General features: G+C 52.2%; 2 long non-coding RNA genes across 2 annotated transcripts; both read left to right on the forward strand.

The window, feature by feature from the left end:
- The first annotated feature begins 4076 nt into the window (after positions 1-4076).
- LOC113179710 (uncharacterized) lies at positions 4077-19519 on the forward strand. Its single transcript, XR_003300379.2, has 3 exons — positions 4077-4239; positions 14978-15098; positions 18158-19519. It is a non-coding gene; the product is annotated as an uncharacterized LOC113179710 (long non-coding RNA).
- A 940-nt stretch (positions 19520-20459) lies between these two features.
- On the forward strand, positions 20460-25014 carry LOC113179673 (uncharacterized). The gene is made up of 2 exons (XR_003300378.2): positions 20460-22129; positions 22993-25014. It is a non-coding gene; the product is annotated as an uncharacterized LOC113179673 (long non-coding RNA).
- The last annotated feature ends 1648 nt before the right edge of the window (positions 25015-26662 follow it).

Below are 26662 nucleotides of genomic sequence, written 5' to 3' on the forward strand. Positions count from 1 at the left end.
TGCACAGGAGATGGAACCCAGGGTGTCTCACACATACTAGGAAAGCTCTGAGCTACAGCCACAGTTCTTTGTTTTCTTGGTTTTGTATTTGGTACCAGGGACATCCCCAGTCATTTTTGTCTTTTAATTAGAGATAGGTTCTCACTAAGTTGCTTAGGGCCCCACTAAGTTGCTGAGGCTGGTTGTGAATTCACCATCCTCCTGCCTCAGCCTCCTGAGCCACTGGGATTACAGGTGTGCGCCACAATGCCTGGCGCTATCTCCAGTTCTTTCTATCTTTTATTTTAAGACAGGGTCTTTTTTTTTTTAAGTGTGTAATTTGTTTTATTTTATTTATTTATTTATTTTAAAGACAGAGGTGTGAGAGAGAGAGAGAGAGAGAGAGAGAGAGAGATAAAGACAGAGAATTTTTTTTTAATATTTATTTTTCAGTTTTTTTGGCGGACACAACATCTTTGTTGGTATGTGGTGCTGAGGATCGAACCCGGGCCGCACGCATGCCAGGCGAGCGCGCTACCGCTTGAGCCACATCCCCAGCCCTTAAGACAGGGTCTTGGAAGTTGTCCAGGCCGGCCTTGAATTTCTGGTCCTCCTGCCTTAGGCTCCTGCGTTGCTGGGATCCTAGCAATTTTCAGAATTTCATCAGTAATTGTCTATGAGCTTACCTCCCAGATTCAAACTCTACCAGCAAAAGTTTTGTGCTTATTGAAGAGAATATATGGAGCTTAATTAAAAAAAATTTTTTTGTAGTTGTATATGGACAGCATGCCTTTATTTTACTTGTTTATTTTTATGCAGTACTAAGGATTGAACCCAGTGCCTCACATATACTAGGCAAATGCTCTGCCACTGAGTTACAACCCCAGCCCTGAAGCTTAATTTTTAACTCAAGGATCATGGCCCTGTCTAATGCATAATTGTTTCTAAGCTGGTTTCCACCAAGCTGTGCCTTTTGGACAGAATTGGTATGAAGTGGGGCTGGAGGCAAGGGGCAAGTTGGGGATGAGAAGTGTATAGAGTCTCAGGGATAGAAGAGACTTGCCAAATTGTCACCTAGCCTTCGCTTGCAATTCTCTAGTGACAGGGAACCTACCACTCTACCAAGACGGCAATTACCCCACTTCATCCTGCTGGTGGCACTTGGGAGTAGCAAACCCATTCATCCTTGGATGTCTCCACTGCTTTAAGTCTTTCTTCTGTAGATCTAGACTCTTTCTTCCTGAAGGTTCCAACTGTACCAATCAGAGCTCTTTCTTGGTCACTCTGCAGGAGGTGGAGGCCCTCTCTCTTCTCGAGCTCACCTCACTTTCCTACACGGGGTTTCCCTTCTCTTGACCGACACACCTCGGAGGACACAGAACCCACCAGGTCACAGGCACTCTCATCTGCATCTCCCAACAGGAGCAGCCTCTGCTCCCTTCCCAGGAAGCCTACTTGTGTGCTGAGCCAGAGGCCATCAACCCGTCTCTCCTGGGAGTGCACAACGTCACAGCTGCTTCTCCATAGTCCAGAACTTCACGCAGAGGTTCAGAGACGTAAAGTGTTCAGAACTCCCAAGAGAGGGTGTGGGCAGGAAAGACACAATTTCCAAAATGTCGGAGGTGGATTTATGGAGATGGAGTCGTGAATGGCTGCCATTTATTTAGCTACACTTTTGAGGTAGTTTGATGTGGGGATGCCTCTCTCCTGTCTCCATGTCTCTTCAGTTCCTTGTCTGCGCCTCTCACAATAGACTTTCAGTCGACAAGCCTGAAGTTGTGGAGTTGATTCGGGAGCTCAGCCGGGTTTCTGTAAGAGCTCTTGGGTATTTGAAATGGTGGGTTTCTCCACAACTCCAACTGGGAGATTTGCTCTTCTGTCAAAGAACCTTTGATCTTCATACAGCAGTGTAACTCAAGTTTCACAGGCTCCTGTCGATTTTCTACGATGGTTCTGTTGGACTGGCTTTACTTGTACTCTGGGCTCTGATGGTGCACTTGGGAGTAGCAAACCCAGCTGTCGTGCAGGGGAGGGGGTGGGGGTTCTACCCTCCCTGCCCACCCCCCCCTCGATTGTGTTGTGCACAAGGATGGAATCCATCCTCTTGGGCAGGAAGGAAGGGGATGACATTAATGGCGAGTCTGCTGTGTGTCAGGCTCCTGCACTGTAACTCTTAATAATGTCCCAGGCAGATTGGGCAGTTGCTCTGAAGCCGGCCCCAGACTGAACCCACACAGCCTCCTCTCACTTCCCTCTCACAGCAGATCTGGGAGGCGGGCACCGTGTCCACTCCTTTCTACAGAGGAGGAAAGTGAGTCCATAGAGTTAACTCAGGGGAACCTTCCTGAGGCCCCTGGGAGGTGGGCAGCAGGGGGGTAGGTCTGGACCCAGGTTGACTCCCAGAGCCCTGCGCAGGCCACCACCAGGACGGTGGCACAGACAGTGGCCGTGGTGATGCAGCCAGCAGATGATTTATTCTCATTTACGGAGGAGCAGAGTGCCACCCAGAGTGCCACCATGAGATAACTTGGGCCAAGCCTCACAGCTAGGGAGCCACAAAGGCAGGAGGAAGAGCAAGGCCTGCCGACCTCTGGGGAACTCTTTCCTTAAAAGAGACAAAGCAAGTGGGCAAGGAATTTTCTTTCCCTCCTAGTAGACTGGGAGTCTTAAGGCCAGGGACAATGTCTGATTCAGCACCCACACCCTGAGAGGACCCTAACAGGTCCCTCACAGGATGGCACGAGTTGTGTGCTGGAGGGAACCCTGTGCCGGGGCAGGCAGACACTGCATGTGGCTGACCAAGGATGGTGGACAAAGTCTGTGGAGGGCCATCGGGGTGGCCACAGAAGGGAAGCTCTGAGCAACCAAGGGCAGGGCCAGGGTGGTCCTGGGGACAGGGCATGGCTGGCCACTGGAGGGGTTCTCGGCAGGCCTGAGAGCTGTGGCTCCTTGGTGGGGGTTGCTGCCTCTCAGGGGCCCCTCACATCTTCTCTGAACATTCTTTGCAGGTACCTAGGAAACCTGGACACTCAAACCCTGCCCGGAGGAGGCATGCTCTCTTGGAAGAGCCGTACAGCAAGAAGCTGAACTAGAAAACACGCAAGATCAGCACAGTGCCCTGTGAGGAAGAAAGTGGAGAACATGGTAGGAAATACTGAGGCCGGGAAAGGCTTCTCCCAGAAGTGACATTTGAGCATAGAGCAGGGGCAGGGGAAAGAGCCACTCATGATTAGCTCTGGGAGGAGAGTACCTTGAGCAGAGAGCACTGTTTGTGCAAAGGCCCTGAGGCTTGAAAAACGCTAAGACATCTGTAGAAGGCCAAGGTGGCCAAAGCAGAGTGTGAAAGGGATCTAGGGTGAGATATGGTCATTACTCAGGAAAGAGACCCAGCCAGGCACCCCTGGATTCAGGACCCTTTCCTGTCTGTGGCAGCCTCCCTCTCTGGGACACTGGGCCTCCTTTGCATGATGATAAAGTAGCCACCTGGAGTTTCAGAGAAGAGGTGTCCTTCCCCGCGGTCTTCCATGCCCCACCATTCCCATCACCCCTGGTCCCCAGGAGCCAGGCTTGGTGTCTTCCTCACTGGGGATTCCCAGAAAACCTCAGAACTCCCCCTGCAGTTCTGGGCACAGGGGCCAGGGAAAGGAAGGAAATTCTCACACATAGCTTTCTCCCAGGGAATTTGCTCATGTTCCCAGGCTGACAACTGGCAGCCTTCAGAACCTCATCCCCCACCCCTTCCTCCTCCTCTTCTCCCTACCTCCCTCTTTCCCCTGCCCCCCTTCTCAAGCTTAATGACTTCCACATGGGCCTCCAGCGGCTTGAGCCAAGCCCTCAGCATTGTCTGAAATCTCCAAATTTAGAAGAAATATGAAAATTGTCAACCACTCCTTCCTTAGGGGGTAAAAGCAACATTCAGCACCAGGGGCAGGTCAAGGCGAGGCAGTCACATGGCCGGACGCTGGGCCAATGGGGGCCCTGGGAGGACTCAGGCCCCGCCTCACCCCAACACCAGGCTCGCCTCTTCAGCTCATATAAGGTAAAAGGCAGATCGGCCTCCGCAGCCAGGGAACTGCGGGCAAGGGGCTGAAGGGAGGGGGATCCAGTGCCAGTCGCTTAAAAATGCCCCTGTGGTAGTAAGGGGTGCCAGAGGCCGGGTCAAGTTAGTTGAGAAGCAGTGACACCCCCCACCAGTCCCCAAACAGGCTGACCCCATCTCTAGGCCCCAAGGAGCCACACCTGGACCAGACTGCGGGACAGGTAAGAATCGGCAGCAGAGATGGGGGCCATGATGGGACCTCTGTGGCCTCCTCCCCAGGAGGAGGCTGTATCTAGGGTGCTCCTCCTTGCTCTCTTTTTAAGCCCTCCACCTTCTGCCTCTCGGAGCCTCAGTTTACCCATCTGCACTGGGCCTGGTCTCGATGATCTCTCAGAGTCCGCCCAGCTCCACCCGGCTCTAATCTGTGGTCCTTTGCTCCTGGGACCCGTCGTGGCTACAGTTAAATGGGAAAGGAGGAGAGGATGGAGTAGACAGAGTGACTGCCCTGCTGTCCCTAGCTTCACCTCAAGCCCAAGTCTGGGTCCGTCTCCCCGGCTTCTTTGTAGACAGTGCTCTTCTTTGTTGTATGAGGTTTTGACTTCACAGTTCCAAGAGCCTGGGGCTCCTCCAGATAATAGTCTGAAGAAACAAAGCTGGGGAAGAAGCCGTGAGCTCAGGCTCTGGCAGGGAGGCGCAGGGTCCGGCAGGAGGAGCGGTGCGCGGAGCCGTGGGGAAAGACACTGGCTGTGGGGACGGATGAGCCCAGGGCTCCAGCCCTAGCTTGGCCCTCAGTGCCCAGCTGTGTGGCCCTGAGCAAGCACCCTTCTGTCTCTGGGCCAGTTTCCCCATCTGTACGAGGAAGCCACGGGGCAAAATGGTCTCTACAGGATGTGACTTCTGAGACATTTGAGCCTGAGGGGAGCTGGTGTTGGAAAGTTCTCTGAGCAAAGTCTGAATTTGACCATGGTCTTGGAGCCCAAGCAGATGCCCAAAGCCCGTGGGAGCTTTTGAAGGCCGAGCCTGAAATGATGGAAAGTGGCTGAGGGGTGTCTGGCTGCAGCCTCTAGGGCCAAGGGGCTAATCTCTGGACTTAGCAATACAGGAGTGCAGGACCTCAGGGCCGGATGTGGGGAAAACCATGGAGGGCTTCAGGGGATAAAGTCATGGGGCCAGGACTCTCGGATGAAGGCTGAAATCCTGTGATGGGTTCCGGGGGAGGCTGGGCTGAGCAGAGGCTTAGGACTGGGACCCAGGGTCACACAGGCGACATCCAGGCGGGCTCTTCAGATCACACACTGGCCACATCCAGGCCCAAATGCAGCACAGTCCTCCTGCATCAGGGTGTCCAGCACCCTCACCTTCTTACTTCTGGCCTTATGTGACTGTCCTGAAGGAGGCTCTGGAATCCAGTTGAATGGGTCCAATTCTGGCTTGTTTACCTATCAGAAGAGTGACCCTGGGCAAGCCACTTGCCATCTCTGAGCCTCACCTTGTTCCTCTGTGAAATGGGTGCAGTCCTGGTTCTGACCTCACATGGCTGTTAGGAGCAGTGAAGGACTTATGCCCCTAAGGAGCAGGGACCAGTGTGACAGTACAGTTAGACCCCGTTCCTTTTACAGAGCAAGGTAACGTTAGCTATGTTTACACAGAAGAGGGTAAGAGCCAGGCAGGGAGTATCCAGAGCTGCTCAAGAGAGGCCAGGCTCAGGGAGGAGGCAAGATGGATATGAAATCAGAGGTGAGGGGCCAAGATCCAGCCTGAGGTCCTTAAGGGCTGTTCGGCCTACTTGCTTGTATGCATAAGGTGTTTGTGGGTCAGGGGTCTCCCAGGTGCAGGGGTCTGAGCCACTGCATGGTCATCTGTTGATGTGTGTCAGGTAGCCTGGGGATCTTTAGTGTAGGCTCCCAAGCATTCCTAGGTTTGGGGAAGTTTTAGGAACGCCGGACTATAAGCAGAGAGCTGTGAAGCCACAGAGCGGAAACTTAGCTCTAGGCCATGCAGCGAGCTTATGGCTGAGTTGGAACAGAACCTGCATCTCTGCCCAACTATGGGCTCCTTAAGGTGGTACAAATAAGGACAATTACATTGCTTTCATTTGTGGAGTGCTTACCAGGTCTAGTAACTACCTAACACCATTATATAAAAGAATGAATTCAATCCTCAAAAGACCCTGTGAGCTAGAAGCAAGTGTCCCTGATGCAAAGATTAGACACCAGAGGCACAGAAAAGTAGCTTAATAAATGGTGAAACTTGCAATCTGTGTGTGCACTGGCTGCCCCAAGCTGCTGTCCCCCCGCCCCAATCCCCAGGAGTCTCTAACCTCCTGCCCTAACCCTTGACCACCCCAACATTCCTGAGAAACCTCCCATCTGCCTTATAGAAGAACAGAATATGTATGGAGGACTTCCCAGGAGACAAGTACTGGGCAGAATCACTTGAATTGTCATTTAGTTCTCCCAGGATGACTGTGAGGCAGGAAGCAGCATGATCCCATCCTCCCCAGTTTATAGAAAAAGAAAACACTGCAGCTCACCTGAGGCCATGCAGCTAGAAAGTGGTCCAGGGGGATCTGACCCCAGCCTGTGTGGTCTAACCACACACTCTCAGCCCCTCTGTGAGCTAAAAGGAGGAATCCATCTTGAGGACACTGAAGCAAGGAGGAGCTGCGCCAGGGCTTGACCCAAGTCCCCTGGTTCTGAGGCCTCTGTTCTCCCTTCGGCCACACTGCAGCCCCTGGAGAGAGAGGAGTCGAGTCAGCCCTTCCTGGAGAAGAGCAAACATAGAGCCCTGCAGAATAGGAAGTTCTAGGCCGCAGCCACCACTGACCCATGTGGCTGTGCCAAACTCCCTGGGTGAGCCTCAGGGGCTCCCTAGATGGTCTCTGAGATCCTTACTGCTGAGCTGTGCTGGGGCCCTGCCTCCTTCTGCAATTCTGCCATTAGGCAGTCCCAGGGGCTCAGGGCCTTGGGCTGGTTCAGAGCCACAATAAAGGCTATTTCCAGTGGAATGACCAGGTTTCTTGAAGTATGTGTGTTGCACACTTTATTTATACCATATGCATTGAACTTGTCTAGTAAACAATGAAAGGGATGGGGCTGGATGTACTTCAGTGGTAGAATGCTTGCCTAGCATGCAAGAGGCTCAGGGTTCCAAACCCAACACCACAGAAAAAAAAAAAAGGAAAGAAGGAATGGCAATTAAACTGTGTGTGTTCTGCAGGATGCTGTGCTCTTGTCCGTGTGCGTATCTAGATGCAGAGCTCTGGGAATCACAGGCCCCAGAGTGGGAGTGGGCATTGCCCATGTGGCCTTCCCTAGCCCACCAGAATACATTTGCTGCCATCCAATCAGAGGTACCCAGGGGATGGAGCTGCAGGAATTTGGGGGAAATTTGCCGCCTGCTAACAGCCTGTCTAGACAGGCCCCACGGGGCTCCGGTTCTCACCACACGTTGTAAGAGCACCAAGGCCCATCCCCTCCCTGCTTACAAAAGAGGCTTCTTGGCGGCAGTGCTTCACCATCGAGACCTTTTCTCCAATTCAAAACAGGCCTTAATGCGCAGCAAGGATCCCCCACTCTCCTGGGCCCCCAGAGCCCAGCTTATTCAGCCCCTTTTTGTTTAGCTGAAGAGACGGAGGTTGACCCCCCAGAACCAGGGGCTGTGGTGGGTTGGGGAATCCTGTGTCCACCAGATGAGTGAAGAGGGCAGAGGAGAGTCAGCGAGCTCTGAAGGGGGGCTAAGATGCAGTCGGCGCCAGCCACGACATAGGGTTCCATCCTGCCTCTGCCTTGAAGCTGCTGTGGGATCTTAGGCCACCTGAGCTCTCTGTGCCTCAGTTGCCTCATCTGTAAAACAGAGATGATAAGACGACCTGTCTGGCTAGCTTACTGAGCGGTTTGGATTAAATGAGATGAAACTTGTGAAACCTTTAGAACAACGATTGGCACAGTCGGCCCTCATCAGCTTGGGCTGCCCCTCCCCCAGGTTATTGGAGACTTGAAGGGACAGCAGGTTAGACCAAGACTGGGGGAAGCCACCCCACCCTGGCACCTCCCCAAAAGTCCTCATCAGCCACAAGCCAAGGCTTCTCCTTAAAGACCCCTCCCCAGGCCCAAGCTGCGCTTCCATTGCGTGAGACCCACAGGCTTAACAGGTGCTCTAGCCAGGCACAGGGGCATACCCCGCAATGCCAAGGACTCCAAAGGCTGAGGCAGGAGGATGGCAAGTTTGAGGAAGGCCTCAGCAATCTAGGGAGGACCTCAACAACTGAAGGAAACCTTGTCTCAAAATAGAAAGGGCTGGGAATGTAGCTCAGTGGTAAAGCACCCCTGGATCCATCCCTGGTACCCAAACAAAACAAAACTGCTTCACTGCCACTAGCTGTCACCCATCCTCTCCTCCTCCTCTTCCTCCAGGGAAATGAGGATGGGAGAAAGTGTCCAGAATGAGGCTGCTGGCCTTGGATGGCATCTACAGAGGCTATGACACTGTAGCTGCACGGCTGGGCTTAGAGGCCTCTGGTCAGCCTTCTCAGGCCTGCTAGGCCTCAAGCATGTGGCCCAGTGTGCTAAGACCTGGCTCAGGCCCTGCGACCAGCACACTGGAGGTGCACCCCCACCCACTGATTCCCTCAGGCTCAGATACCCAGTGTTGGTGATGGAAAGGAGACAGTTCAGGGGAAGGTGGTGGGTAGCAAGGGCGTGCTCTGGACAGACAAACAGAAGGAGAGAGAGCTCTGGGTGCAGGGGTACAGAGGACTGTGAGCATCTTCAGAAGATAGAAGCCCATCTGGCTGGAGCTGAGGGTTGATCTAGAAGCTCAGCAAGGGAGGGGACTGGCAAAGTGGAGAGGGCCTGAGCTGCTGAGTGGCTTTGGCATCAAAACCACAGCCACACAGGAGTTGAGAAAGCCCTCTTTGGTATCTGTCCATCCCTTTCTTTAACCTGTTTGTCTCCTTCTCCCAAAACACTGTCAGACCAAGAACCCCAGTGCAGGGGAGAGACCTGGGAATCTGGGCATCAAGTAATTCTCCAATGTCAGACAACAGGGAGAAGAGACTTCATGGTGGGATTAGGAGGGACAAGAAGCCTAAGAGCTGCAGTCACCATTTGCAGACCTCTCCAGAACCTTCTGAGGAGCAGGAACTTCTTTGCTGCTCCAGAAGATAGGGTACAAAGCCCTATAAGGACAGATGGCAGCAAGATACTAGGAAGGAGTCTCCAGTTTGGAAATGGTGAGCTCCCCATCACCAGAAGTGTGCAAGATTAGCAGGAGTGACATAGAGAGAAGTTAGGTATCAGAAGCTTCTGGCTTTTCCCACCAGCAGCCTGGTTCATATGCCAACTCTAGCTGCCATCACAGAAATGAACCTCTCCCCTTCCCATAGCTGCCTGCATGTCAGATTCCAGCCAGACATGACATCAGCTCTGCCCTGACTTTGCAAAAGGGCCTCTTGGGAACTCTGCCTCCCATTTCCTTTCATCCCACTGCTGCCTTCTGCCCTTCCCAGGGACTCCAGGCCTGGCCAGAGAGACCTGGAGCCTGGTTGTGAGACAGAGGTCCCTGGGGAACATTCAGCCGATGGCCTTCCACCCTGCAGGAATGAGATGGAGGGGGCCAGGGTCCCTGGGAGTCCTGTTCACACGCTCCCGAGAGTCTGCATGGAAATTCCAGGAGGGTCACAGGAAAACTTCTGATTTAGAACCAAGATGCTTTATTTATTTATTTTTCCTTTTCCTCTTCTCCATCCTTTCCCCCAGTGGTGGCTGGGGGTGTCGCCTGAAGCTGGAAAAGGAAATCAAGCATCCTTGCTGGGCTGAGTCACAGAAGACAGTGGAGAGAGATAGAGGCTGGGGGGGAAGGACAGAGCAAACTGGGGGCATCCTCCTACCTTGCAGGACTTGGAAAGGTGAACAGTCATGTGAGAGAAGTCAAGAGCTAGCCAGGCCTGCTGTGGGTCCTGGGGCATTGCACTCGAACATTGACCAGGCCAGTAGGCATCCCTGAATAATGACCAGAGCTACCTGATCCCAGATTCAAGCTGGGCTTAGAGATTCAGCCCAGGGGCTCGTAGAATAAAGACAGAAGGGTTTCAGGACTGAAGATTCCAGAAACCTTAGGCAATGAGTCCCCACCTCACATCCAACATGAAACTAAAGCACACTTTCTCCATCTTATCCACCCTGGTGACCTGGTATGGCACATGCTTAATAAACATTCCTGATGTCCAATCCTAAACTCTTAGCATCTTTGTCCTTTTGGAGGGCAAAGGACCTGAAAGTGCATCAGAGTCTCTGCCCTTGTGTCAGATGCAGAAACTGAGGCCCAATGACAGAGAGAGGGAGAGACTGGTCCAAGGTCACCCTACCTTAGCATCTTTGAGGTTTCTTTGCTTTCTAGCCAAAGATGGAGACTATGCTATGTTCCTCACAGCCAAGAGCAGTGGGGACAGAGGAGAGGCAGGGACCCAGCAGAGATCTCCCTGTCTCCAAGGGGTAGTGGGAAGATGACAGCCTATATTGGCTTCTTGCTGCTCTGCCTAAGGAGTTCCTTTGTGTGGCCAGAGATGGTCCCCAAGATGATCTGGCAGCTGTTTATAGCAGATCTCCTATAGAGAAAAGAGCCCAAATGCTGAGAGGGACTTTATTCCTGGCTCTTCCCCAATTCTCTATATGACCTTGAGCACAACCTTGAACATGAGGTCTCCTTGGCCTCAATGTATCCAGCAGCAGGCTGGACCCAACCAACTGGAGAAGTCAGGGATTCCATCTTCATTCCCCCATGGGGTCTCCTCCCTGTCTCTGTCTTATCTTAGATTTTACCCACCCCACTTGGAGCAGAAAGTGGGCCAGGGGCAAGAAGAAAACAGCAGCTGATGAATTATGCCCAAGTTTCACTTCAAGCTAAGAAATTCCCTGAGAGAGAGAAAAAGCTAGGAAGGCCTTTAAGATCATCCCAGTGAAGGAAGCTGAGACCAAAGAAGGTCAGCAAATTACTTGGGGTCATGCAGCAAGTCATGTGCAAACTGGAAATAGACAGTGGGTCTCCTGACTCCCAGATCAGTGCTCTTTCAACTGACCATCTGCACTTCAAAATGACAGGCACAGAAGTCATCCTCCTGTGGACCCAGCCATCCATTCTCCTGGACCACTCAAAGTCTCAGGCAAGGAGCCTGAAATCCTTCCTCTGAGATTCAGTGTTCTCTTCCATAAAGCAGGGAGGTGGTATGGAGCACATGTCTCTAGGAGCCTGTACCACCAGGAGCCCAGGGCTTTCCTGGGTGGCCCCCGCTACCCCCACCTCTGCCCTTTTCTCAGAGATTGTATGGGACCTAGGCCAGAAAATCCCACCCAGAAATGCCCCCATCCAGTCCTGTCCTACCCCAGACCCCACGGCTGGGCTTCATCCAGAATTAGAGGCTCCAGCTCAGCTTCCCTCTGAAGATCTGGATTTTTCTTACCATAAAAGGGCAAGAGTGCCTCTCTTGGTCCCTGCCGCCAGCCCTGCTGAGGGAAAGGCTGAACTATTTTTAGAAAACCCAAGGGTTTGCTCCTGAAGTCAGGATGGAGCTTGTCTGTGTCTGCACCCCGGAGCCCCTTCCCATCTCTCCCTCCTCCTCCTCCCATCCTCTCTCTTCTGTGGGTCTTCCTCTCACCCTCTTCCTCTCAATCTCCATCAATGTGTCTTCCTTTGTCTTTCTCTCCCTCCTGCCTCCCATCTCTTTTCTCTTCCTTCCCCCTCCCTTCTCCCTGTCTCTCCAATCTTTTCATACCCAGCTTCCCTCCCCCATCTCCCTCCCTCAGATCTTTGTGGTGATTGGAGAAAGTAACACATCTGCGCCCCCCACCCCCTTCTGAAAAACTATTTACAACATCAATTCCAAACATCCGCCATCTGGTTCTAGGAAGGGCCAAAAGTTATTTGGAGAAGGAAGTCACGATTATTCCATCTTCAAGGCCACAGGAACTTAAGGCCCTCTTCTCTCCCACCTTCCTCCAGGGGCCCCTGTGTTATTATCTGATGAATTATGCCCCCTTAGGGAGGCAGGACCTTGGCTGGGGTACCAGCTGGGCCTCTGGTAGCATGCATTGCTTTGAACTTATTGCTTCTTCTCTTTGTGCCCCTGCTTCCTTATGCAAACAGTAAGTTTAAAACAAGGATCCTTCTAGTACTAACGCTCCGAGACTTCAGGTCCAGCTGCAGAAAATCCTCCTGATCCAGGTCATAGAGGCCAGTTTTGGGCTTAGCAGTAAGGAGTGGGTTGAGGGTGGGAGTCTCCCTGGGAGGCCCTGTATACTGTGAGGTCCAGTGTGGATCCCGAGGCCCAAAGAATGGAAGACCCTGTCCCTGGTCACGCAGCATACATATCTACAGGATGCCTGGTGCTTCACCTACTGCTTTTCCCATGCAACTTGTATCAGGAGAAACTGTTGGTTTTATTATCCCAAAAGCAATACATGTCCCTGAAACCCTGGAGGCCCCTGTTCTTTGCAAAGACTCAGGACAGAAGGCAGAACCAATGCCTTTATTGTGGTAGTGGGTTTTGTTGCTTGTTTTTTTAACGCATGCACCCCATGCAAGAAAAAGATTCTGGGGAAAGAGGCAGAGGAATGACCAAAATAAGAAGCCCCCTTGCTTTCAGTGACATGTGGTCTTCACCAGGGCCCAAGTGGTTTTTACTTAGACAAAGTGCTTTCTCTGTTCACAACCTCCCACCACAAAGACCAACACACACCTGGAAAATGCCACGAGATCCTGACTCAGGTTATTCCTCTAAAAATGGTGCCGTGAATAATCTGGGTCTGCAGGGGAGCCATGGAAGTACCTGTTGGGCTGCCTGATACTGACATTCCCCTTGTCACCTTGAGCAAATGCTGTAACTTCTGAGAGCCTCAGTTTCCTCATCTGGAAAATGGGGATTAAGAGCAATACCTAAGTCATAAATGATCATGAGGATCAATTGCAAATACTTTGACAAGGGGGAGCTGCCTTGTCAAAGGCCTGGATGCTGTTAGCCACTCTTAGGACTGAGCAGATCCCAAAGTGCCTGGCGCACAGGAAGACAGAAAGGTGAGAACTCCTATCCTCCCACGCTTCCCCAGTTTGCAAGGCCAGGGTGACAGCAACCATAGGAATCCTGGTCTGCAGGCCCCTCCCACGGCGGGCTGAGCTACTAGAGGTAGGCCCCAGGGCTCTAGGCCAGGCAAGCCCGGGGCCCCTTTTCTTCCCTCTTTTCCCTGTGGGTTTGTTTCGGCCTCGTACCCCTTTCCCAGGGCTTGCTGAAAAGTCCTGGAGCTCCCCTCCCTGGGGAGGAAGTGGGGGGCGTGTGAGACTGGTGAACTCTGTGGGGATGCCTGGGAATAGAGGCCCAAGGAAACTGTGCACAGAGGGGACAGAAGGAGGGCTCCTGGCTCCCACAGCCAGCTTCCACATCTGCCCTGGATGCCGGCTGGACCTCCTCCCTCCTCCTGGCTGCCCGTGCTAATAGGGCAACTGTGACCATGTATCTGGGCTTACTGTGTGCATGGATCTGTGCTTGCACTCCCAACTGCCTCACTTGACCATCACAAACAAGGTGGTGAGGTCAAAGCCAAAGTTCAGAGAAGTGAAGACACTGGTCACACAGCTTGTAAGGGCCAGAGGTGAGATGCAAAGACAGGGACCCGGTGTCTTCATTTTTTCCAAACATATGGCAAAAACCTGGGCCCTACAGCCCAGGGCGGGAAAAGGTTGTAGGGATGTGTGCCTGTGTGTGAGGAGCTGGGGACGGGAGTTGTGGCAAGGAAGCCTCTCTGGAAACAACCAGGTTCATGAGCATGCTTCACGGGCTCACGCAGAGCCCTGGCCTCAGCCCTCTCCCCACAGTGGTGCCATCTGGCCCGCAGATGTGGCCCATTCCCAGCCCCTCATGTTTCTTGGAAATGAGCAAGGCCAGGAGAGGCCACTGGGCTTTTGCAATGACCATTACGATGTGAGTTTTGTTTTGTGGTCATCCAGCTGGCTCTTGCCCATGCTCAAGGGACAGCCGAATTGAGCATGCAGAGCCTGGGTCCAAGTCTGCCTCTGACACTGGTCGGCAGATGACCCTGAGCAAACCATACTGCCTCTTTGAACTCACCCCTGGCAGTGTCTGTGAGCGTTCTGACTGACGGGAGAGTATCTCCCAGGCTGCAAGCCTGGTACTGTTGGAAAGGGTCACAGGTCTAGCTTAGCCCCAGATTTCAATCTTCCGCTGTCTGGCTCCTTTCCTATGTGTGGGGCTGGAAGTGTGGCTGCTGGTCAGAAGTGCCTCTGGGAAATTTCCTTCCAGACCAGTGCTTTTGCTGATGGAGTCTGACTGTGCTAGAAGGGAAGGTAACTCCTCTAGTCATGAACCTAAAAGTTTCTCTGAAGACCCTCTTTCAAAGCCAGGTAGGGCTGGGGATGTGGCTCAGTGGTAAGGTATATGTGCTGTATGTGCAAGGCTCTGGGTTCAATCCCTGGCACTGCAAAACATTTTTAAAAAGAAGAAAACCAAAGCTAGGCGGCAAAGCAGGGATACTGGAGCCCTCAGGGCCTGAAAACTCTATAGGGGATTGAGCCCAAGACTTGTATGTGTGTGTGTGTGCGCGTGGGCACGAGCCCGAGCACACGTGCACGGGGTGGGGGGGTGGAGGGGTGGGGAGGCGGGGGGGGGGGTCGGGGGAGGCTCCCTATCACTAAGCCACATCCCAGCCCTTTTAGTTTTTTTATTTTGAGACAGGGACTCACTAAATTTCTGAGGCTGGCCTTGAACTTGTGATCCTCCTGCATCAGTTTCCCCAGTGGCTGGGATTACAGGTATGCACTACCACAAGTGGCTAGCCCAAGACTTCTGAGCTGGTGATAGCCAAGGCAGCCTGATCAGGAACTTGGGAGGCCATGACTCTGGCCATAAGGCAGTTGGCATGCCTCTGACAGGTGGGGTATTTGTTTCTTTAGGCAAGGGCACTGGCTGGTGGAAGCCACCTACCACCCTGGCACTGGATAACCAACAACCCTGGAGAGAGAGCCTCCTAGAGACCAGAAGAGGGAGGCGGCAGGCAGCCCTGGCAGCAGAACTGTGAGTATTCCCCCTCCATCCATCCACACACCCCGCTCAGCAGGCAGCACCTGGAGTAACCTGGACCCTTGGGAAAAGGCCACATCCTGCCACTCATGACCCAGAAGCCAGGCCTCAGAATGCTAACGAGCAGCCAGGCACAGTCGTACACGCCTGTAATCCCAGTGACTGGGGAGACTGAGGCAGGAGAATTGCGAGTTCAAGGCCAGACTCAGCAACTCAGTGAGACCCTGTCTCAAAATAACAAATGAAAAGGGCTGGGGATGTGGCTTGCTGGGTTCAGTCCCCAGTACCAGGAAAAAAAAAAAAATGCTAAAGAGAACTTGGTCAAAGGAAAGTCCCTGTAGATGAGTGGCACTGAGGGTCATTCAGGGCTGTTGGGGTCTGGGTTAAAGGTGAAAAGAAATGAAACCAAAGAAGGGAAAATCAACCAGGAGCCAAGAAATCATCCCACCCCACTTTCCCTACAAAATAGCCACGCAAAGCCCATGTGTCAGGGTGGCCAAGAGAATCAAAGACATAAGACCAGTAGTAACCTTGCCTAGAAAGAAATGAACAGAGTCAGAATCCAGAGGCAGGACAGTCACTGAGCCTCTCTGAGTCTCGTTCTAACCAACCAGGTCAACTGGCTTTGGGAGCCCTCCTGTGGGCAGGCTGTCCCAAGTGGGCAACCCTTAGCACACAGTGAAGCTCAGGAGAGGTGGCAGCCATTTCTACCACTGATCATATTCTTCCCACACTTGCCAATTGCTGAAGACACTTCCACGCTCACAGCAGGATGGGAATGGGCAAGGTGAGGTGCCAGCTCTGTAAGACTGGAGGGGAAACTGAGCCCCGGGAGGTGAAGGAACCCACTCAGAGTTGCACGGAGAGTTACAGAAGGGACTTCCGGCACCAGATCTCATGTGGATGGGAAAATGGGGAGAAGATTTACCCCCATCTGGCTCCTTTCCTATGTGGGAGGGGAGAGAGAAGGAAGTAGCGCTCTAGCAAGGAACTGACACCTGGGAAGGGGAACAAAGGGACGAAGCCCAGGCCTGTCTTACATAATACAGTCAACCAACCTGTTCACTCTGCACGCTCCATACGTGTGTGCAAACGTGCACCCCAGCACAGAGGGCACCCAGTCCTCCCGCTAACAAATGAGTCACAGAGACTGGGTCTAAACAAATTGGATTAGAAGGGCCGCAGGCGCCTGCCCCACCCCCACCCAACACCCACTGTCCAGCTCCAACACTAAGCAGGCCTGCAGGACTGCCAGCTGCGGTCTCTCAGCCACACTGACAGCCAGTCCCCAGCCCCCAAGCCCCACCCCCAACCCTCGGGAAGGGGTCCTAGAGGATGCCAGGATGATGGATGGGGTGAGGGAGGTTCCAAGGCCGCCTCAAGAGCACACAGGAAGTCAGTGCTTGTGTGAGGCACATTTCCGAGCTGTTCCCAGAAGCCCACCCCCACCCCCTCAGCCCCCCTCTTTCCAGCCTCTCCCACCATTGGTGCTGTCTGGCTGGGACTTGGGACCAGCCTGAGGCTCCAAGCAGAACCCAAAGTCCAGGCTCTGAGCACAGGTACCTGTCACCTCTCTGTCCCACAGCTGGGCTGAGCGGGAAGTGGTCAGCTCAGGAGGCCATTCTGACCATCTGGGGTGACACTGTGCCACGGGCACTGTAGAAGAAAGGAAAACTTGTGAGACAAGGCTATCTTTTTTTTTCAGGGTGAGTGTCAGGGTACTTGGAATTGAGCCCAGGGGCACTTTATGCCTGGGCTATATATTCCCAACCCTTTTTAATTTTTATTTTTTAATTTGAAACTCAGTTGCTTAGGGCCTTGCTGTGTTTCTGAGGCTGGCTTTGAACTTGCAGTCCTCCTGTCTCAGGCTTTCAAGTTGCTGGGATGCCAGGCATGTGCCACCATGCTACACAAGACAAGGCCATCTTAAGTGTGGCACCTGACTGCTTTTTCATGGATTTTTTTCCCCTAGTACCAGGGATTGAACCCAGGGGTGTCTAACCACATCCCCAGCTGTTTTTATTTTTATTTAGAGACAGGACCTCGCTAAGTTGCTGAGACTGCCTTTGAACTTGCAATCCTCCTGCCTCAGCTGCCCAAGCTGCTAGGATTACAGATGTGCACCAGCGCCCCTGGCTTTCATGGGTTGTGTTGTTTAATCCTGAGAATGTGCCTTGGAGTAAGGGGATTGTGCCCGTGGTACAGGTTGACCTGTGAAGCTTTTTAATCCAATGATTCCACAGAACCCCTTTCTGAGCCCTGAGTCTGTGCCAGGCACTATGTGATGTGCTGAGAATACCAAGATGAATGACCTTGTAGCTCCTGTTCCTGTTGCTTAAAGGAATTGTCCCCCCTGGGCTTGGTCACTAGGCATTCGGGTCTTCTAGGAGAGTGGCTCCAGTGTAATCTCTTTTCATACAGCACCTATAAGTGTCTGCGTGTTTCCACCAAGAGGAATCTCAGCCCAGACCCCGATATCAGATAGTCCCAAGTTGGAAGGCTGTCTCACACCCTGTCAGCTGGATAGCTATTGTCAAATGATTTGGCCTCTCCAAGTCTGTTTTCTTTTCTGCAAAATAGGGATTCAAAAGCTCCCACCCGGTAGGGCTGATGAGATTGATTTTTATTTTCCATACTCCCATTGGACAGAAGGAGAAACAGATATATGGAGAAGAAAGGGCTTAGCCAGGTCACACTGAGTCAAGTCAGGACCAGGTGGGTCCCCTCCTCTCTGGATGATTCTCTTCCACCATCCCCCATCCCCATATGAATCCTCCCACCCACTCTCCCCAAGCAGCCAGACACCAGGACAGTTGGTTTATACAGGTGATAGCTGGGGCAAGTCCTGGATTCTGCTCTGGCCTCCACAGCAGCCTCGTTCCAGGTGACCAGCAGTGTCCTGCAGCCCTTTGCCTGGTGGTGGAGGTGGGGAGGGCTGGGCAGGCTCCCAGCCCAGACCAGCCAGGCCATATAAGGAAGGAGCCCTGGTCAGCCTCCTCGCCGAGGCCTGGTGAGAAAACCCAGACAGCCACTGTTTATTTTCTCCCTCCCAGCCTCCCCTTCACCCACCCTTCCCCAGAGCCTTCCAACAGCCTGCCGACCCAGTTTCCCCCAACCCAGAGACGTTTCCTGGAGACATCCAGAAAGGGAGGGGAAAACAGTGCCTTCTCCTGGGAGCAGACCCCCAAGTCACCCACAGCCAGCACTGAAAGCCACCAGGTAAAACTCTTGACACCGCCTGGCTCAGTCACCTCCTTCAACAGAAGGGGAAAGAGCGCCACAGAGAGGAGAGGGGCCTGGCGTGAAGTCACTTGCCAACTGGCGACAGAACCAAGACTCCCAAACGGCTTCCCCCATCTCCCCTGGGATCCAGTGTGAAGGAGCCTTTCATGGGGTAAGTGAAATAGGGGCCAGAGAGCCCCTTCTCAGTGAGGCCCTCGCTTGAAGGAAACAGGGGATGGGACAAGTGCTGCCTGCCAGCCCAGAAGTGGGCAAGACTCAAACGAAGTGTTCCTGGGGCCAGAGAGCCAGGAGGAAGGGCACCCTGCCTGGACCTCTGCCCCTCCCCACAGCTCAGCAGTACCACCTCCTCCTCCAGGAAGCCTGCCCAGCTCCCCCAGGGATTGGAACCTCTCTGTCCTCTAAGCCCTTGGCAGTCCTTTCATGGGGTCTTAGGTCTGCCTTCCTCTCTGTCAGCCTGACTTTGCCATACCAGGGCAAGGACTGTGTCAGATTTGATCCCATCTCCCTCTGCATGTAGATGAGGCTCTTGCTCTGCTGTATGGACAGATGTGGTGATGAGATCTTGTCCCAAAACCAGAGACTGGGACATGGGTCAAGAGATGAGACATCTGTATAGAGGTCAACAGTGAGGGACCCGGGGTTGGCCGTTCTGAGTGAGGAATCCCAGTTGCAGGTCCTTGCTCTCTGCCTTTGGAAAATTCCATTCCCATGGAGCCTCAGGGTGTCCACAAGGATTTGCACAATTAAAGCATTTCAATAAATGACCATTCTTATTATAGTCATCATCAACATGATTGTCCTAGATGCAAAGGGACAGATCTAGGTAGCCTCTAGCCTGGGGAAGGACAGACCCAAGGGCCCATTGGAGATGGAGGCAAAGACCTCCTGTGGCCAAAGGCTGCATCTCAGCCCCCTGCCCGGGCACCAGTCTCTCCCCCAGAGAAGCATGGGGCCCCCTACTGCTGGTTCCTGCCTCTCATGCCAGGAGACCTGCTGTCTTGGATGCACTGTCTTCCACCCACAGGGAGAGGTGGAAACAGGCCCCTCCCCAGATGCAGCTCAGGCTCTGCAACCCTGGAATTGTTACCTCCCGTTCCTGGTCCTCCAGCGGAGGTGGACCTCACCAGCTGTCTGAAGATCAAAAGGCATCAGGCATCATTTCCCACACTCAGCCTTTCCCATGCTCCTTTTATTTTGTAAGTTGAGTCCTTTTTTTTTTTTTTTTTTTTTTTGTACTGGGGATTTAACCCAGGGGCACTGGACCACTGAGCCACCTCCCCAGCCCTATTTTGTATTTTATTGAGAGACAGGGTCTCACTGAGTTGCTTACTGCCTCACTCTTGCTGAGGCTGGCTTTGAACTCACCATCCTCCTGTCTCAGCCTCCCTAGCTATTGGGATTCTAGGCCAGCACCAGTCCTTTGGAATGCTAAAGTAGAAACAGTTGCTTAAATGGTAAATACTTAAATGAAACACTGGAACACTGTCCATAGTTAAAAATAAATACAATGAAAATGAAACAACATTGTTAACACTTTAACCTGAAACTGTGGCTGGTCAGGCCCTGGGCCTGAAGCCCAGGTGGGTGATAAGCAGGACTCAGAAAGGTGTCCCAGGCAGGACAGCACCAAATGGAGAATTTTCTCCCCCTGATACATTGAAGGACTGAAAGCAAATCAACATGGAACAACTGAGGCCACCAATTCCCAGAATCACTCACTCTACCTCCTGCCCTTGGAGGCCGATGGTGGTGCAGAGGAGTGGGCTTTGCCAACAGTCACCCAGGGACGGTGGGGATTCCTTCTCAGCTTGACTCATGGGAGTGAAGCTGCACTTTTTTAGGATAACCATCTGGCTCTCACTGAGATCTCCCTTGGTCAGGCTAAACACCTCCCCTCCCAGGGAACAGGAGCTGTGGGGTATGGAGCAAACAGGCTGTCCCTGACCCCCAAATGAGGCCAGTGTCCCTATTACCAGCCAGCCAAATGCACTAGGAAAGAAGTTTCTGCAGGAAAATTCCAGATAAGAAGAAGGCAGGGCTGTTCCATTAGCAGACCATCAAAAGTGGCCTGCCCTCAGCAGCAGACCAGAGGACAATGCCCTCCCTCCCCCCCCAGCTCAGACGGGACCTGATGTCAGATTTCTGCTGGAGACAGAGTAAACATGTTTGTTTGTTTTTAATGGAGCCGCATATTTTTTTCTGTTCTCTCCCAGCCCTGAGGAAAGTCTGCTTACCCCTTTCACACATCTCTGAGAATACCTGTCATCTGGCACCAAGGCCACCATAGTCACCATCAGCAAAGCAGGAGGGTCCTCTGGGGAGCCTGAGAGCTTGGCAGAGCAGGAGGAATTGGGGAAGGGCTTCACTCACCTGTCAGGCCCAAAGGAGAACATGCATTACCTACGTGGCCATTTAATCAGCCACCATATGACACTCTCTGTAGCCCATCTCCCTGGACAAAGCCATCAGCAAGAGCTAGGGACCCCTCAATTAATAAGACATGGGGCACTGTCTTCAGGGAACTGGAAATCTAACCAGGTCAGACACCCAGGCAAATAACTCCCATACTAGAGAGAGCGAGACTGAGGAGATGGTTCAGCCACTCAGCCAATGCTATGGGGCATCCCCACTGCCAGACCCTGATCTCAGGGCTGAGGACAGTTGCCAGGGCTCTTCCCTTGCAGGTGGGCCTCACAGTCCACAAGTGAAAACCACAACTCAAGAGCAGTAAAGGAAAAGAGTGGTCCAGGATAGGGAAGCGTGTGAAGCAGGGAGTCCTGAGATCTAAGAAGTCAGGGACAGCAGCCCGAGGTAGTCATTTGAGTAGAGACAGCACACCAAGAAGATATGGTTGGGGGAAGGAGGGGGGACAGCCCAGCACCAGGGCAATGGGGAGCCCCTTCCAGAGTATAAGCCCAGGAAAGATTGAGCACATTTGCATTTTGAAAAGTCACTTTGGGAGGATGGGTAAGAAGAAAGAAGGAGAAAAGGGAAGACAGGTTGGATACAAGTGTTTAATGAATAAATGTCAAGTACCAGGATGCTGTTTGACTGGGGTGCATCACACATAAAGTTGAGGTATAGGGTCAAAAACAGAGGTCAGCCTACTTGATGATTCCAATTATCGAAATGTCCAGAACAAGCAGATTTATAGAGGCAGAAGATGGTCTACCAAATGCTGGGGTTGGCTAAGAAAGGGGCTTTCTTTATCTTGGGAGAGCGGGGTTGGTGATGAAATATTCTAAAATGGATTGTGGTGATAGTTACACAACTTTGTGATTAAAAATCATTTAAGACCAAACTTAATGGCACATGCTTATAATCCCAGTGACTTGGGAGGCCAGAGCAGGAGGATCACAAATTTGAGACCAGTCAGCAATTTAGTGAGACTCTGTCTCAGAACAAAAAATATGAAAGGAGCTGGGGATGTAGCTCAATGGTAAAGTACCCTGGGATTCAATCTCTAGCCTAAAAGGAAAAGAAGAGGAAGGTCGAGGTTTGATCCCAGAGGTCTTCAATGTCAGGCCAAGGTCAGGAAACGCTGCTGAGATAGCTCCAGCAGTCCCCGGGCAGAGCTGGAGGGGTGGAACTGAGGTCCCCTCTCATGCCCCTTCTCCTGTCCAGGGAGGAGTGCCTACCACCGGCCAGCCAAGCGGAGCAGTGCAGCGCCCTGTCCCCCAGCCTGAGGTGCAGTGCTGCATCTCTGGTCAGTTGGGAGTCTGAGATGAAGCACTGTAGCTCGGGAAGGGAGAAGTTGTTCTGCAACCATCATCCTGGAAGCGGTAAGTGGGGTACCAGGAAGGACTGACGGGGAGTTCACAGACTGCAGACCGTCAGCAGCTGGCAGAGGTGGGGAGGTTCTACCAGTGTCACAATGGGCTTTGTGATTCCAAGCAGGCCCTGCCCCTGTGAACCCAGAACGTCTATCTGTAGCACAAGGTGTTGAGCCACTCTGTGGAGACTGCTATCTGGTAATCTGCCTCCACATCCTCTTTCTGAGCCCACAGCGGACACTGCTAATCCGTCAAGGCAGCCATTCTTGAGTGTTTGGATACAGCTTTAGAATCCTGCTCAACTGAGACCTGGACAGTCACTCTTAATGATTTGGAGCTGAAACCCATTTATCATGTGTAGATCAGACAATTCCTAAAAACCCTTTTAGCCCTAGAGACAGAAGTCCTGGGCTTTGAGTCAAGGTCTTTGCTCTCTGAGCTCCTAATCTTGGATCTGGGCTGTTGCCTAAACGAGTGCAGGCATCTCATAAATGTGTGAGCTCTCCCAGAGGCTTTGGACAAACAATGAGCAGCAGAGGAGAGCCACTGGGCTGGCACAATTTTATTTAACCTCCCCCATAGCTTGGGAGATGGACCGTGTCACTGGGCCACTTTACAGAGAAGAAAACTGATGCTCTGTTAAACGACTTACCCAAGGTCACACAGACTGTGCTGAGCCGGAGTTGTTGCCTCATCTGTCTGTCTCCAGATCCACATTCTCACCCATCGGTGGTGATTATGGAATCCAGGATCGGGGAGCAGGAAGAGAAGCTCACCTGTGTTCATACCTGGGGTCACTTTAGCAAAGACAGACCCAAACACTTGCATGAATCCTTTCCCCTGCTCTCTGATCTCATTTATTTCCCCACTAGGTCCTGTACTATCCCATTTAACAATGAAGGAAAGCCAGGGCTCAGAAGTTAAGTGATTTGCCAGGGGTCATCGGTGAGGAAATTGCCAGAGACTGGGAACTCCATCTGCCCAATTGAGACTGGGATCTGGGTTGCCAAATGTTTCTGATGGACATCGTCAGTCTGGGTTTGATGACAGGGAAGGTACTTTCCAGGGCTCTTGAAGTTCCAGTCACTACTCTTCCCAGAGCAATGGGCTGCATCCTGTGAGACATGGCACCCACACTAGCCGCTGCCGCCATGGCTGGATGCGGAAGAAAACCCCAGCTGGCCTGTAGGGACATGGCAGCCTTGGTTCTGAAGGCCACTCACTCTCTCCCACCTTGTCCTCACGGTCCAGTTTTCCCAGGAATCCCTTGGATGCTAAGATGGGGATTCCTGGAAATACTGTTCTTGAGGTCACGGTTTAGCAGCTGGATTCACCTCCCTCCCACCCTAGCAGTGTCCCGTGGGATGAGGGTCAAGGAGAAGGTCATGCACTGGAGGTAAGAGGGCTTGTGAACTATGTTCTTGACCTTTAAGTTGCTTTTCTTTCCACTGTGTCCATTTCGTAACATCCCTGTGAGGCTGGATGTGGGAACTTCAGCATTGTCGCACTCTGGAGAAGCTTGTTCCAAGTCACACAGCCGAGCAGTGGTTGAACCAGGACACCAGGAGGCATGAGTTCTTCCCCATCCCTCCCCACCCTCCCCCACTTCCCTGCAGGGCTTGCGATAGGAACGACAGTATCGTATCCACGTTACTGAGAAACTAATACATGCACGTGAATTTATTTTAAAAGTTTATTAAATCAGTTAGGTAAACTGCAAACCATAAGGCTTAATTTCATTTGGAAAGCAGCCACAGAAAAATGGAAAAAAAAAATTTAATTAGAGAAAACAAGACTCAGGACGCCCTCTTGTGGTGCTTCTACTCACTGCAGTGCCCTGAGACCATCCTACACACCCTACCACTAAAGCTACTTCCTCAGCCCTTTTCTTCTAAAATTTTGAGAGAGTCTTGCTAATTCTCAGAGTCTGGCCTAGAGCTTGTGCCTCAGCCTCCTGAGTAGCTGGGTTATAGGCATCACCACCATGCGCAGCCCTAATCAGTTGAGCCACTTATATCTTATTTACCACTTTGCTACCTACCAAGCAGCCATCATTTACAGTTCATTTTTTATTCCAATGCCCAGTTTCATCCTCAAAGTTCCACTAAGGTTAGTAGGGTCAGTGAGGTTGAGAGGTAAAGTGACCAGGCCAAGGTCACCCAGACAGCCAGAGGCAGAGAAAGCACAGATTTCAAGTTCTGTGGCCTCTGTCACTGTTTTAGCCAAAGCAAAAACTACAAAACTAAAAGAGACTGCCTCCCCCACTACATAGAGGGAATGCTAACTAAATAAATGCCCAAATCCTAAACTAGAACTTTCCCCAAACTCTTTCTAGTGCTTTTTATGGATTTGGTAGAGATAACTGTCATGGCCCCAGAAATCTCATTTTGGGGTCTGATGGCCACATTCCCAGGGACCAGGTTGTTCCCACAAATGTCCCAGGCTGTGTTCCTAACAGGCTATGTTGTAGATCTTTAGGAAATAAGACTCATACATGGAGACTGGGGCAGCCTGACCATAGGAATATCAGATTTGCTAGTAAAAATAGCAATAATGGCTTCCCCTTTTGACTGTTCATAACTCACCAGGGACTGAGCCGAACATGTGTGCAAGCCTGGTCTCAGTTCTCCCGGCAGCCCACTGAAGTCAGTTCTACTACTTAATTCATAGACAAAGAGATCCAAGGCTGAGAAAGGTCGAGAGATTTAGCAGAGACCACCCATGGTGAAGCTGGCATCAAATCAAGTCTGTGTTTCTGCTTTTAACCATGACATGTGGTCCCCCATCCCCACTTGTCCTGGTTGGTGGGGCTCTGTGCTGGGGAGGCTTACCCTTTGCTGAAACCCAAGTGACCTCTCCTGTGCTATGTGGCTGTAATAAAGTGCTGAACTCTTGGCTCATTTCCTTTTTCTTCCTGAGAACATGATGAGGAGGCAGGGAAAGACCCTCCTCCTAACAGCCCCAGATAAGGTAATCCCCCACCCGCCTCCCGCCTCCCGGTGCTTCCTATCATCCACCACTTCCAGAGGCAGCAGAGATAGCAATCAGGGGCCACCTTCAGGCAATCAGATGCCACCACTGTCTAGGAATGTAGGGCTGGGGGAGGGAGAGCATCCCCTGGGGCTCAGCAAGGACCGTGGAGCCTGGCCACGTGACAGCCCCTTGTCCTTCAGTCTCAAAGGTGTGACTAGCATCTGGTCAAACAGGAGACACAGACTAGAATCTGAGGCCAGTTCATACCTCACACAGCATTTCAATTCCTAGTGCCCCGCAGGCATTAGCTGGGTTGCACAATGACATTGGGCTTCAGCTGTACCATGGGCAGCAGGGCCAGTCCTCCACACTGCCACATTTTGAGAACAAAGCTCTTCTTACATGGTGATTCCCAAATGCCAAGGACCTACCCAAATCTCTCCTTTGTACCCTAGAACAAACTGAAGGAGGGCCTGGATGGCTGCACTTCCTCCCTGGGAGCCTGGGGTTCACAAGGGCTGGGCCCTCTTAAGAAGCAGGGAGAAGGGGCTGGGATTCTGGCTCAGCGGTAGAGCACTTACCTAGCGCAGGCGGGATCCGGGTTCGATCTTCAGCACCACAAAAAAATAAAGGCATTGTGTTGTGTCCATCTACACCTAAAAATATTTTTTAAATATTAAAAAAGAAGAAGAAGGGAGAGGCCCTGGGCAGCAGAACTCTTCCTACCATGTTCTGTTTTTTTTTTTTTTTCCTGCACCAAGGATTGAATCTAGGGACACTTAAACACTGAGCCACATCCCCAGCCCTTTATTATTATTATTATTATTATTATTATTATTGAGACAGGGTCTCTCTAAGTTGTTTAGGAACCCCCCTAAGTTGCTGACACTGGCTTTGAACTTGGGATCCTCCTGCCTCGATCCCAACTTGCTGGGATTACAAGTGTGTGCCACCACACCCGGCTCATGCACCCAATATTTTTAGCACTGACACAGGACGGAGGGAGAACTCAGGCCTTCTAGAAGCTTGCAGTTCTTATCCTTCTGCAGTTTCTCCTAGAATTTATACTACACCTTAGGGAATGTATTGCCAGCTGAGTTGGGGACTTAGCTGACTCCTACACACAGGGATCTGAGGTCTGCAGGCGTCTCACAGTCAAGGGGTGGACAGGAATAGCAACAAATAGCCACCTAAATTAGACTCCCCCTTGTCCCCTCAGCAGCACTCAGCAAGCATTTTGGGTGCGTACATGTGCCTAGAGCTGGATAGACAGGCTCACGACACCAGAGGATCCCCACTCTGCAGGCATGCTCTAATACACATATGCAGATAGAGATCCTGGCCTCCGCCTGCAGAAACCAGTGCTGAGACCACGGCCCAACACAACCCAAGAAGTACTGAGGGTCTCACAACTGTCCCTAAATGTCACCACGTGCCTCTGTCCTGTGGAGGAAAGCAATCCATACCCCCAGTGACAAGTCCAGTGACAGGTCCCCAGGCCCAGGCTCTTCATGGAGGGTCTGCACTGCTTTTTACTTACCAGAAGGCCTGGACAGGTCCCTCTGGGAG

This window comes from Urocitellus parryii, chromosome 1 (genome assembly GCF_045843805.1).
Source record: "Urocitellus parryii isolate mUroPar1 chromosome 1, mUroPar1.hap1, whole genome shotgun sequence".
Classification (NCBI taxonomy): domain Eukaryota; kingdom Metazoa; phylum Chordata; class Mammalia; order Rodentia; family Sciuridae; genus Urocitellus; species Urocitellus parryii.